Here is a 14,153-nt window from a genome sequence, read left to right as displayed (position 1 = left end):
ATACGGTGCAAGAAACAAAACAAAAAGGAGACGCTCAAGAATGAACCAAAACATGCAGTCAGAGTTAAGAGTGGGGAAAATGAACTTTGAATGTTATCGTGATATTTTGTTTTACTATTGTGACATTGACAAAAAAATACGATAAAAATACTATTTATTACTTCGTTTTTGGGTAACTGTATGTCTGTGATTGGCTTTTAGAGGCCTTTTTACTTACTTATCACTAAAACTGAACACAGTAACTGCATTTAATGCTATTTTCAAATTTACTGATATTTATTGACACTCTTTCAAACTGCAAGGGAAAAAATTGGAAAATTACAATGTCCAACAATACTGTCAGTTTTTTTGTTTAATGCTATTAACTGAAATTTATTGAGACAACAATAAATCAAAATTTCTATGATAAGAAATTTTTCATAAAAAATAATAACAGATACAATATATGGCGATCCACAGTTGGAGCTGCAACAAACCGGTTTTAGAATAAAGCACACGCATGTATTAGAATGTCCCAGTCAAAGTCTAAAGCTCATTCAAACTAAGAATGATAAAGAAACACATCCCAGAAGAGTTGGAGCTTTAACTGCAACACAAGGTAGCTCTACAAAGTGTTTCCTTACAAAGGCTGATGCAAATGAATACCAATGTTTTTTAGATTTTCATTTGTGAAGAAAAAATCTCAACTTTCTATCATTTTCCATAAATTCGTGTTGGTCCGCTACATAAGACTCCAACAAAACCCACCGACGTTGCAACGGGACGACGTGTTGAAAACCACGAGAGGTACGGTTCCTTTAGCAAAGAAGCGTATCCTGAACATCATCACTGCTCAAAACTGAACCAACATCCAACAACGCTGTAAAAAATGTTTTAAAAAATACTATATGAATGAACGATGGTGTGAATCAACCACACATGCGAACACAAGTACCACAGCCTTGTAATTACAAGAGGCTGACTGATCCATTAAATATCACTCTGAGATAGCTCTGCTTCACAAACTGCTCTGCCACCGCTGGACTTTTTAATTAACCTGCGAAGCCGTGATTGATATAATTGCTAAGGAGGCACTGTAGTTCTAACCCTCTTGTCATTTCTGTCTTCTTATGTGCATTGAATTTCTGTGGGAAGGTTCAAGCTGTTTTCTCTGTGACGGCAGAGAGCAGGGTCAAAGGTACCAGATCAAATGAGGTGCATCACTGAAGGAAGCTCAATAGGTCATCTGATATCAATTAAAAATCATCGACCACTTCAGTCCCAGTCGATCCACAAGTCTTGTACTATTGATGTTCGTAAGGGAGGTGTTAACCACAAACAGCTTGCGTGTGACTCAGAATTTAATAAAAGACCTCTCGGCTGAATGAATTTCTTAATTACTGGTGTGGAATCAGAGCTACACACTCAATGCAATAACTGGTATTAAGCTTTAACATCAAGAATATGTACATGTGACAACCTGTTTAAGATGCACAGGAAGAAAATCCTCTAAAAATCACATCAGCAGGGCACGCAGGAGGTGTAATGCACTTCCTGTTAATGCTACCATGGAAACGTCCCCTGGCTGTGCCATTCGGTCCGGCGCCTGCTGCCTTTGTGCCTGGCCTGGTGGTGGTGTGTGTGTGTGTGTGTGTGTGAGTGGCTGGTGTATCTCTCTGATCATAAGGGCTCTATAAGGCGAGAAGGCAGAAGGATGGGTTTACAGTTACACACACACCCACGCCCGCACACACTCAGAGTCAGAGTGCCAGGTTGCGGGAAAACCAGGAGCCAAGTGGATCCTGAACAAAATCCCACACAGAGAAACCCGGAGTGGTGCAAATACACATATGCTGTAATGAATAACACGTGCCAGAGCGGCAGGAGACGGAGCCAAGATATCGGATGACAGAGGGCGTTGATGCCTTGGCCGATGGACCCGAGTCAACATCCAAGTCTCCTCCAAAATATTTATCTAAGAAACACGGATTTCATTTCGCTCAGAGTGGAAGAAAAGTTCAACTGGATCTCCGCTAACATCCAGTTTCTACAAACCGAAACAGAGCGAACCTGTGAAATGAATACACAAAGGAGTCGATATGAAGCATGCCCCCCGCCGGCCCTGTCAATTTTTTTTTTTTATCCAATAAAATCTTTAATAAGGTAAGTCGCTGAGTCGCTCCCTCGGCATCGCCTCAAGACAGCGCGCATAAATATGATCCGTCACACTTTGTTTTCCCATAAACAGCCCGAATCATATCAAATCGTCCGTGACAAGGAAGCGAATGTTTAGATTTTCCCCAATTAGAGTCGCGTTTACAGGTCAAATTGACCCGTCTGAGGCTGTTCAGAATTCTAATAGAATCGTTGAAAGGCGGCAAACAACGGAATACACTGCGCAATTTCTAATTTCAGGATAGACGAGCAGATTTAAAAGTCACGGTTTAAGAACAATGTGCTCCAACATATGGCCTCCTAATGTGAGAGACGCGTTTGCTAATTGCTTACAGAAAGTGCTGGGAGCTTGCAGGTTGTGTGTGCGCGACGAGGGGTGAAACGGGCAAAAAAAAACAAAAAACGCTGGTGCTGTATGACAGACATAAAAAAAAATGTCTGCATTAATTCAATCGCGACAACCTTCACCTGAGGCAGCTGGCTGCCGAGCATCTTCTGTGAGTCGGCACCCAGAGACGTCTTTCGGCACAGCTCTATTTCCGTGCGTTGACAAAGATGTTTACAAGTCATTTTCAAATTAAGTCTTAAGTCTCTAATGAGCGAAATAAACATTTTCACATCTACATTAACTTTTATTCTTTAGGATTTTTAAACGATTGACTTAAAAACTCAAGATGCATAAAAAAAATAAGCTATTTAACCAGTAATATTTACTCAATAAGAAATGTATACAAGTGCACTTATATTTAAATGTTTTAACCGATGAATAGTATTTTCTGTTTAAATAAACAAAGTGCTTTGTATGACCATAGCATTCTTACGTTGTCCACTCTTTGATTAGATGTTGCACTTTATAGATATTTCCATATTTATTGGTATTGTATGAACCCTTTTTAAGGTTTTTCATCTTGTCACAGTAAGAACACACAAATTTGGAGAATTCCTAGTAATCCATGCTGCAAATCTGCATTTAAAACTCTTCTTATCTAACGTAAGCTGTTAAAAGCATCCAAGGTGTGTACTGGTCTGCGACATTGTCAGTAAAGCATGACGTGGTGAGTAAATAAGATTTTATTATTTTTTTTTAACTTAGCTTCTGTTCTGAAGAACTGGACGCGCCTTTGTAATAAAGCAGCTAGCTTAACGACAAAAGGAGAGCTCAGAAGGAAGGTGGCTCTATTTTGTTCTGACACGACCCGATCACAACTAATACAGCGTCCAGCTGGAGAGGCATCCATGTAGCCATTATTCTAAGCCAATCTGAAGTCTTTCATTTTGTGAATTATGAGTGATTCAAGTCAAAGTCAGAAGTTCAAAACTGCATTTTTGTACACTGATGCGTCTGGAAAAAACTACCAGAGGCTGAAGTTCAAAGGGAAAATGTCTTTGTGCACATCATGAAGGCGGTTTATGTTTTAGCAATGGACAAATGCCCAAACACTACATGTCAATCAAACATGTAGTGTTTGGGAATACTCACAGCCTTTTGGAAATGTATTATTTATTGGCAATGCTAATCAAGCTAATTGCTGCTAAAAGATAAAATGCTCCAACTGTGCATTTCTACCTGAAGAAAATCAAAACCACTGTTAATTACTTTCGTAGCAATTGTAGTGCTTTTATTTTAAACTAGTATTTTTCTTGTACTTATTCATGTATCCTTTTGCAACGTAAAACTTTGACACTAGTGTCCGCCTTGTGGCTACATAATATGCTTCATAAAAGCGCCCGTGTTTATCCTAACATTGATAGCTGCATTGCTTTCTGGAAAAATGTTTTCTTTGTAGCAGTGACAAGCCTGAAATCACTACACCGTATTCCCAGAAATGTTTATCCACTTCTCCCAAGTTTCTCCCATTTTCCAGGCTAATCCGACCAAAGCTGGGCAGGCAATGTCATGTTTTCATTGCAGCAGTAAGTCAGCTATGCCCTGTTACCAAGAACTGAGCCAGCAGCCTTTTGGAGACGTGAGACCGCTCATAAAATACAACCGAAGTGTCTGACGCTTATGAGGTCCCTTTCTCCACATCACTATGATGATATTTTTTTTTTTATCTCACAACGACTAGCTAAACAAACTCCCTTTAATTACTGTATTTACTCATAATGCGGCTCGTTGACGGATGTTCTCCGCAGCATGAAAAATGTCTGCTCGGTTTCAACCTGCAGTCTGCGCAGCACTGTAGAGTGTTTTTTTTTTTCGTCTTCTGCCGTGAAAAGTAGGATAGCAAAGTTCCTCCGTCAGCAGCGAAGAGGGGGCTGGGGGTGATGGTGGTGGTGGTGGTGGGGAGAGCCGGCAGAAAATAGACAAAAAGTCAGAGTGGCTTGCCTGGAAGGAAAGTGGGTTAAGAGGGGCATGATGGATGAGACTGAGAGCTTTCCTGACTCATGGCCTGCTTTCTTTGGTGACTAATGTGGTCAGTGACATCCCTCTCTCTGTAGCCCCCCCACCTCTCACTCCACCATCACTCCACCCCTACTGGGATACTGGTGGCCGGCTCGTGTAATCCTGGATCTAAACAGGATCTCACCCCACTTACAATGTCAATGCTCCCGGTCGAGCGAAATTCTTCATAACCCTGCAGGAATTCAGGAGAAAAAGATGCATATTTATCTCTTCTCTCAAAAGACTTCTATTGGAGGCTTTCTACCGCACTCCTTTTAAAGCGTGACCTATTTCTTTTTTCCATGACACTTCTTTTGCTTACAGATCTGACTAATACCGTCTTTTAACCAATAACGTCCAGTGTTACTGAATCCTACAGTCGATTCGCAGCTCTTTTAAGAGTCAGACCTGTCTGTTTTAGTTTTCATGAACCATTATTTGTATAGGTACTGCAAAGACTTAACCAAAGTGAAAATGACATCTCAAATACGTTGAATTTTGAATTACAAATCAATATTAAGGGGATGCTTCTGGCGCCTGCAGGCTCTTTGAGTAGAGAGCCCTGCTTGAAGCGAAAACTGGTTTATATTTTAACCAGGATAACACTACACAGCGTGGAGAAAAGAAAAAAACTTTTGTTTATTGTTTTCTTAGCTTCCTCCTTGCTTCCTTCACTACTTTCTTCTCCACTTCTTCCTGACGTCCCTTTAGTCTTTTTTCCCCCTTAATTCTATTCAGCTGTTTCTGTATTGTGCACCTTTTCCTTCTTTTCTTCCTCCCATTTATATCTCTGGTTTTATTTTGGCAGGATCAATATTTACTTATCTGCTACAAATCCATTATGAATTTAGTATTTCTTTTGAAATGGGATAAAAGGAGAGCGAAGTTTGGAAATGCAAGTCTGGAAAAGTAAATGAATGATGTACAGGAATCCTGGTTGGCAATATATGATCTTTGAATTGTTGATTGGCTTGGAACAAATCCACCCAATGCTTCGTTGATGATCTAGAAGTCAGAACAAATTGTGAATCTTGCCCATTCTTACCTTCCGTGTCACTGTGCGCACGACACCAACCATCCGGGGAACCAAAGCATGTAAATTTGACCAGCAGGGAATCAGATATATCCAAAACGGAAACAGTCGGTCAGCAGTCTTGGCCAATTAGGCTCAAAAGGGGCCCAGCTCCATAACTGGTGAGGCGTGGGCCAGTATGAAATTCTCACGATATGATAACCTTGGGTGAAAATACCACAGCTTCACAGAAACATGTGAAACATTTCAGCAAATATGACTAACATGACTATGTTGCTTTGATTTTTTTTTAAAAAAAGATAAATTATACTCAACATATAGACTTGTTATGCTTAATAATTATTTTCAATTTGAAACAATCTATTTTTAACTGCAACAAAAGGCAAACAAACACTTTTTTTTTCTCTGACATTTAATGCAAAGTAAACTTTTCTTGTGGAAACTTGCTGTTTGAGAAATCTTTTGGGTCCGTGTTCAGCACCAGTGAATCCTCATGCATTTAAATCTATGGAAAATATGCGGAGGATAAATGGATCTCCCAAGCCAATCAGGCAACACTGCGATCTATTTATTTGGCTTAGCTGCCACTCAACTTTCATCTTCATCTTTTGGAGGCTACTGCATGTCTCATCTTAGGCGTTGCGCTCCACTCGGAGTCTCTTGTTAATGTTTTTCTTTCGAAATGATTTTTCCCAAATTATTTGTCGCAAATGTCCCCGAGAAGTAATTATCTTTGCACATGCCACATTAACAGGAAATCTGGCGTGCAATTACCTCAAAGTAGCCAAAGCCCTGGCAGCACTGGTCTCATCACAGCTGAGGGGAAATTGATAACAAGTCGAGGAGTGTGTTCACAGGAACATGGTTTGTCATTACTGTATATTTAGATGGTCCGATTATGGTAAAATGCACTTTAGTCCTGTAATATTCAATGACAGCAAGACAATAGGAAACATGAAACATGCAGAATTATTTTTATTCAATTTGACATTTAGAGCCTTGTCCTCTCAAGGCTAACTGCATAAAGATTTTATTTTTAAATAGACAATATGAGTTATGCTACAAAGAAAATTTAATAAAAAAGAGAACGAGTCTTTACTTGACCGGCACAAGTCGGTAATTTTAAGTTAGAAACTGAAAAGTCAATCTTTGCCTGAGAAGTGACTGGAAACTAACAGGTACGGGGTCATACTCGCAACGCCCTTCAACGTGGATGTTGTTACTGCGTGAAGAAAACTCAAAGTGTGGTGCTTCCAGTATCGAGAGCGAGACTTTCAGCAGGTAATAGGAAGGCTAAAAAGGGGAAAGCAAATCTGTTATCTTACTTTCTTTTATTGATGTCTTTTTTTTAAGATTTCAAACCCAGTTCTCACAAAGACTAATTGATTTGAAAATGGCTGCCTCTTGGCAATATATATATATACTGTATATATATATATATATATATATATATATATATAAGGACCTACATTCTCTGGAGAATAAACAAGAAGATTGCTATTTTAGCAACGCTCCTACATACACATTTAAAAAATCTGTTTAATTTATTTTATAGGAATTGCTACAGATGGTAATAAATAGTTGTGTTTTTTTGTTTGTTTGTTGTTTTTTTTTCTAAATCTTATTGAAGCTGCTGCAGGCCATGTTTCCTAAAAGTATTCAGGGTGCTGGATGGTTCATTGTGAGACTACTACTGCCTATATTTAAACTGCGATCATTACCATATTTTCTAACAGATTCGACAGTCCCCCTCATTTATGTTAAAACGGCTTTAGTCTGAGCAGGTCGAAGCAATCTAACGGTGAGTCATTAAAAAAAACCCAGTCCAGTTCGCAGCAGCACCAACCGACCACTCACCTTCCACCAATCACGGCCTCACCCTGCGATGATACACGTCCCCTTAGCCAGCGAATTATGCCTTACAGATGGCCGTCCAACGGTGCACACAGCAGCACGCTGTGCAACAACACGCGCATTGAGATGCAAGCAGGTACACGAGGAGAGGCTCTCTCGTTATTATGATAAGTGTCCGCTCAGCCCCTCGGTTTGTTTTCAATTGATTTTCATTTCAAAGAGCACGAGGACCAGCAACGGGCAGAAACGGATCTGAAGAGCGGTCAGATGTGCCGCTGCATTTATGAGTAATATGACTGAATGAGAGTGTGCTAACCTTTCCAACTACTTTTTCTTTTCTTTTTTTTTTTTTAAGAGTTCGCCTGCATGCGTGTTTTGATGGAGGATGAGAGAGCGCACAGCAGTCAGCCTGGCCTTTTGAGGAGCCAGATTATCTGATAGCATGCGACGCATTGAACACGTGTGAAATTTTGCCGCCCGTTTCGGCTCGGCGTCAGCATTATGAGGCATAAAAATAAAACTAAAAAGAGGTTCAGCCTCAATTATGTCTCGCTGGATTACTCCGCAGATCAAGAGTGAGTCAGGCGAGATTTCAGAACTCAAAACACATGTGTAATTATTCATATTCTACTTGAAGCGTGCCAAGAGCGCGGCGATCTTTTCATGCAACTCAAAGCACTTACCATTTGCTTGCTTTACACGCTTTGGAAAGAAACAATCACGCATGGCATCAATGTCTAAGAGGCCTTTTATTTATTTCCTCCTGACATAAAGCTCATTACCCTCAATCCCTTGATTCTTCCCCAGATCAGTACAATGTTAGCGCTAATGTTTATGAGTGTCTTCATGAGTGTCTTCTACGTCATACACATTTTTAGACAGGTTTTTAGGAATAAAAATATGAAAATTGTGCCATGCATTTCCATTTTCCCTCCCAACTTTGCTCAGACACCCCTAAATAAAGTCCCATCCAACAGCAGCCTTCATAAATCACCAAATTACTAACAGAAACAGCCACATTAGTGCAATTAACTTCGAACTTCTTTCAACAGTATTCAGGTCTTATTGTCTGTAGGTTACAAAAATAACGAAAATCCAAAATGCTGCAATTGGGTTCAAATGTTTAGAGCAATGATTTCAATGCTCTCGTAGCATCTGGAACCTACAGGTCCATTATTCCCAAAAAACTTCCCAAAAACAGCTAAACTCCCATTATTCTTTTTTTTTTACTTTATATACTTATTTTCCATCCATCCATCCATTTTCTTTCACCCTTGTCCCTAGTGGGGTCGGGAGGTGCTGGTGCCTATCTCCGGCGAACGTTTTGGTCGAGAGGCGGGTTCACCCTGGACAGGTCGCCAGTCTGTCGCAGATATATGCTTATTTTGTTACTTTTTATTATCAACTTGGATTTATTTGTTTGTTTTTATTATTGGAGGCCTGCAACAAAATTTCGCTCGACGCGTACATTTTAATGAATGATAATAAAGTCCATGTCTGGGTAGTTGAGATCCGTTTCAAAATCTAAAATGTTTTTACCAGTCAAATAAGAAGTTAAGTATTTAAGACGGAATACAGATTCTTTAAAGCTTGGGTTATGAACTCTGGTGGCATTATTTTAGTTTAACAACCACAACTCCAATTCAAACTGTATTTAAAGTTGCCTAGAAACCGAGTGGTTAGTGAAATGACCATTATTTAAAATAAAAGACAGAATATAAGGCTGATATAAATAATAAATATAGACTTTTTGTCTTTTTGAAAATGGAGGAAGAGTGTGTAGGATCCCAGTTGTTAGTGAACAAACAGCATCTTGACGGCCAAATAAGGTCAGGGAGGAAGTTGTGGAGCATTTTTATGAAACAATATCCCAAAATTTAAACATCTCCTAAGACATGCAATATTTGCTAAGCTAATATATTTCATGTGCTACGCAACATGTTAAAGTTGAGGGAGAGTAGCCTGGACACCAGGATGTTGGAAAAAGAAGGAGAGCGTCAATAAAATGTGACTTCACTGCAATCAATCTCATCACTGCAACACTCAACAATGTTATCGCAATGTTGTGTTTTGCTTCTAGCAAAGCTAGGCTAGCGTGTGACACGCTAGGCATGGAGGGCATTATTCAGAGAAGCAGCCAAAAGAACCATGATAGCTTTGGAGGAGCTGCAGAAAACCACAGCTCAGGTGGGGGAAAAAATCAGTCAACAGGACAAGAATTAATCAGATAAGACAAAAGCTAGACTTTATGGCCGAGAGGCAAAAACTCTATAGGTGTGATCAAAAATGAACACAGCGGGTCATCCAGAAAACACCACCTCCACTGCAAAACCTACCAGATGAGACGCTTTTCTACAGAAGGGGCGGGGAAGCTATGATAAAGTTGATGTGATGAATGGTCTGGCTAACCTCACAGAGAGACGCCTGCACAAGACACAAGTCCGAACTCACGGCAAGACTTGAAAATGGTCCTTCACAGACCGTTTTCCGAACAGAGTGCCAGCGCTGCGACCTGCGTTACTGTAACGATGAAACAGGAGATTCTGAAAAGCATCAAATAACACGCACGGCGCACTTTTCAGATTTTCATTCGCATGCGTCTGTTTTGTGCTCCCGGGGAGTGAAGTACGTTTTACGCTGCATGTGTGCGGGTGTGTGTGTGTGTGTGTGTGTGTGACGCCATCTGATACTATCTCACACCTCAGCGTGCATGCTCTTGGCCCGGGGCTGAACGCTTGCAGAAGCATCTTTAAAATGTGCTCGCCCTCCCCCACCCACCTGTCACACCGAGAGTCACATGCATTAAAATGCGCGCAAACAACAAGAGGTGGCGATGCTTGAATGATTTATCCTTCCTGAGGTGGATTTATGACTTTGACCTCCCCAGGCAGGGCATCTCCTGAGAACCAGAGGGGCATGACTGACCTAAGCAAGACCCCTGCTTCTTCCGCTGCCGATTTGATAAGCAGTTCCACATAGCATTCTGAACGAAAGTAAATAAAACAGCACCGCGATCTCCGCTGCAGCTTTCATAATGTGCGTAATCCAATCATCTCCGTCTGGTATGACTGTATGACTATAATAACCCCTTTAAGCAGTTCATGTGACTGAATGACAAAAGGTATATGCAACAGTAGAAGGAAGATGACAAGATATTATGAAAGCAAACCCAAATGTTTCTATAGCAGAACGTCAAAAAAAAAAAAAAAAAAAAGATTCTGCAGATTTAAAAGGGACTCACCACTTAACAGCAAGGAGCGGCGGAGGCAAGGTGTCAGAAAAGGGAAGTTGTCAAATAAATGTTAGCCCCTGTCGCTGCTGTAAGAATGTCATCGTTCGGGTTTTATGGTGGCTGTGCTGGTTTGCGGGACGGGCGGCGCTCTGCCGGACGGCTGTTATCCGCTCAGGGCTGCTGGTCACACCGAGGAGGTGAGGGACGCACTGCTGAGCGGAGCGGAGCGGAGCTGGGAGGAGAGGAGAGGAGAGCAGAGTAGAAAGGAGGGGAGAGGGAGAGATGCGTTGCTGTGAAGCTGCCTGGAAGTGTTTTGGACAAACAGCGACCACTTGGGGCCGTCTTTGGGAACTGCAAATAAAGATTTTTTTTTTTTGTAAAAGAAAACAAAAAAAAGTCTTGCTTGCTCAAAGCGATTAATTCAATTCACTTTAAACTACACCACCATATCTATTAATACGGAGCTACACCTTTTCAGCTTTAAATACTGATGTAAACATCGTCAGATTGAACACAACATTGGTTCAATAGCATGTTAAAATCGGCTATGTGATAGCATCATGCAGTCAATACAGAGAAGATGTGACTATTTAACTCATAATCATATTATGATAGCTACACCAGGAACTTTTGTCTTATTTTATTTTAACGTTGTCACAATTTTGTGTTTGTTTTTCGAATTAGATTTTTGTATGAACTTTATTTTAGCAGATGAAAAACAGGACATAGACAAATCTTTTCTTATTATTTCATTATGGGAAAACTGATTTGAAAAGGGAGAAGTTAATAAAGATGGGGAAATTATTGATTTAATGACTGAAGAAAAAAAACATTCCCTCAGCATGACTCCGCCACCATCATGTTTCAACACAGTATTTTACAAGTTGCTAAAAACAAAAAACTGTTTTGGACTTATCTGACTAAAGCAACATTTTTCAGATATTTTCTGAGTATTCTGCAACTTTTTTGAGTATCATAAGCAATTCAAAACATATACCTTCTCATGAAACATAATTCCAGCAAGCCAAATGAATCAAAAAACTTGACTTGATAAAGAATATTTTTTATGCATATATTGGAAAGTTGTGGAAAATTCATTGAAGATCCTCTTCAAGTATGTACTTTAAAATGCTTCATTTATTGAAGAATTGCTGTTGGTGCCACTATTTGTGGCACTTGTGAACACTCGTGATTTTGTTCAAATTAAATCTTTATGTGGACTAAATGCAAATATCATTAGTGGTATGTATACAAGGTATTTTACATCTGGAACGTTGGAGAATCCATTAAGGGGTGCTTAAAAAAATTATTTTTAGTCCGCCTGCTTCTCATCACCATATTTGTATTTCTTTTGCACGGCATTTTTACAGGTCATATGAAAAAAACACGGATTTGGACAAAGAACTGCATAGATAGAGACTGGCTGGCATACACTGAGAGGAAGAGAGGTACTCCATGATCTCTAAACTGAGGAGAAAATAATCCAAAACGTATTGATTTCAGGACTGAACAGCCCTTCTGAATAAACCTTGGAACAAGAAACCTTGCGAACTGTGCCAGGGGAGTCGAAGCGGATGTGGAGAGCTTTGCAGAAATATTGACGCATCCTGAGCCTTTGCACATTTTGTCACCTTACAGCCACAGAATTTTAAACGTTCTATTTGTATTTTTATCAAGTCTTTATAGGCTGTGTCTGTAACAACAGAGCATCCAGACACAAAAGTGAACATGTTTTAATCTAAACCATAGCAAAAACAAAGTAGTAGTTCCACTGGCAAATTTTTTTTTTCACTTGGAATATGGGAAAATATTTTGTTACAAGTGAAAAAATCTGCCAGTGGGACGATGTTTTTTTTATTTATTTCTTTTAAATCAATATTAAAGAATTATTCACTTAAAACAGGCTCCAATATTTTACTGAAAACTTATTTGTATGCTAGTTTTATTTTATTTCGATTGTACTAAGATATTTACACTAGAATCTAGAGAAAAAAAAATTGGTAAGATTTTGTATTTTCACAGTTTATTTAAGAAATGGACAAACAGAGCATGATCAAAATCTACTTTAATTTCACTTGACTTGTGAAAACTGTTCCACATGTTGGCTGTGACAAACTGCACATTAGTTGAACTGGATTTTGTATAAGGTTTAGGTCAAAATTTAGGTCAACAAACATGTTTGGTCCTCTGTTAGTCCTTAAGCAGCTGAAGGTGCCAGCTCTCAGTCCAAACTGGCCCAGATCCACATACCCAAAACATTGACAAATTTTGACAACAATTTATGGGCCAGAGCTGGCTCAGAGAACATGAACAGGTGCCAGAACACAGCTGAGCATAGAGACACTTTGCCTCAACCAGCCCAAGAAACTGTGCCGTACCTGGGAGGGATGGAGCACTACAGTATAAGAGACAGATATTTTTTCCTTAAAATTTGATTAACAGAAAAAGTCATGAAAAACCATTGTTTGCTTGTCTCTATAATCACAGATTATGCTTTACATTTCTTTTAAAAGGTGTTCTAGGGTCTTTTATTCAATAGTAGCTTGACAAGATGAAGGGCAGAGAGGGAAGGAGGCCGGGAGTCGAACCGGAAACAACTGTGTTGAGGATTCTGCTCAACCTCTGAGCCATGCGGTGCCCCAGGTTGTGCTCAATGAATAAAGACAATTTGCCCAAAAAGAATCATAAAAGTTGCTCATAGGTATTACAATAGTCCAGATGACAAGAATTCGTTGGGGAAAGGTGACGACCACAACTCTCTGTGATCCGGTAACCACATCCTTAACACGCATTACACAGACTCCTCTAATCCAACGTCTGCAGGTGAATTATGTGCCGCTCAGTCACCCGTGAGGGAGGCCGCTCAAATCGGCATGAATCACAGCGCCCGGGAATCAATGCAACCGTTTCCCATAGACAAACTGCCCCGGCTGAACCCAATCAATTCCACCGCGGGATTCATTGTTCCAATTAGTAACCCTTGTTCTGTGCTGTGAAGGCAAGGAGGTTCGACTGGGATCAGCTCCCAACGAACATCAACAAGGCGAGCTCCGCGTCCAAATTACTTGGTTAGCATGTCAGAGGGGGGGTGGAGCCTCCAGTAGTTTCATCCTCATTCAGCTGGTTCAGTCATCACACTGGATGAGTAACGGTGAACATTTAGAGATGAAAGCTGTCAGTTTAAGTTGCAGCTCTTCAAAGCTGGACAATCTTGAGCACACTTGGATTTCCACTTTCTATCTTGTGTTGAGTTTTCAGTGTCTATAACAAACTAGTCCCTTTCTAATGTCCTGGTTAAACTTGTATCATGAAAGTTATGTATGAGGGAGGTGATATTTGAAATTGTACTGGCTACAAGACTTAACTCAGTCTTGGGAAGCTTTGTTTTGAAATGCTTCATTTGATAAACTTTGTATATTTATAGGATTTATACAGTATAGAGGAAGAGGGTGTGATCTGCTTTAGGGAGTATGATATTGAAGGAAGCATTTGCT

General features: G+C 40.0%; 1 protein-coding gene across 1 annotated transcript in view; it reads right to left on the bottom strand.

Moving 5' to 3' along the window:
* rims3 (regulating synaptic membrane exocytosis 3) overlaps positions 1-10,902 on the bottom strand; it is a 47,193-nt gene extending 36,291 nt beyond the window's left edge. Inside the window, exon 1 of the mRNA XM_032580141.1 lies at positions 10,669-10,902. The gene's annotated coding sequence lies outside the window, so the exon portion shown is untranslated. The remainder of the gene's footprint in view (positions 1-10,668) is intronic.
* Positions 10,903-14,153: the final 3,251 nt, after the last annotated feature.

The sequence above is a fragment of the Xiphophorus hellerii genome, chromosome 13 (assembly GCF_003331165.1).
Source record: "Xiphophorus hellerii strain 12219 chromosome 13, Xiphophorus_hellerii-4.1, whole genome shotgun sequence".
In the NCBI taxonomy this organism is placed as follows: Eukaryota; Metazoa; Chordata; class Actinopteri; order Cyprinodontiformes; family Poeciliidae; genus Xiphophorus; species Xiphophorus hellerii.
Note: the sequence above shows the minus strand (reverse complement) of the source record. Positions and strands in the feature narration are given on the sequence as shown.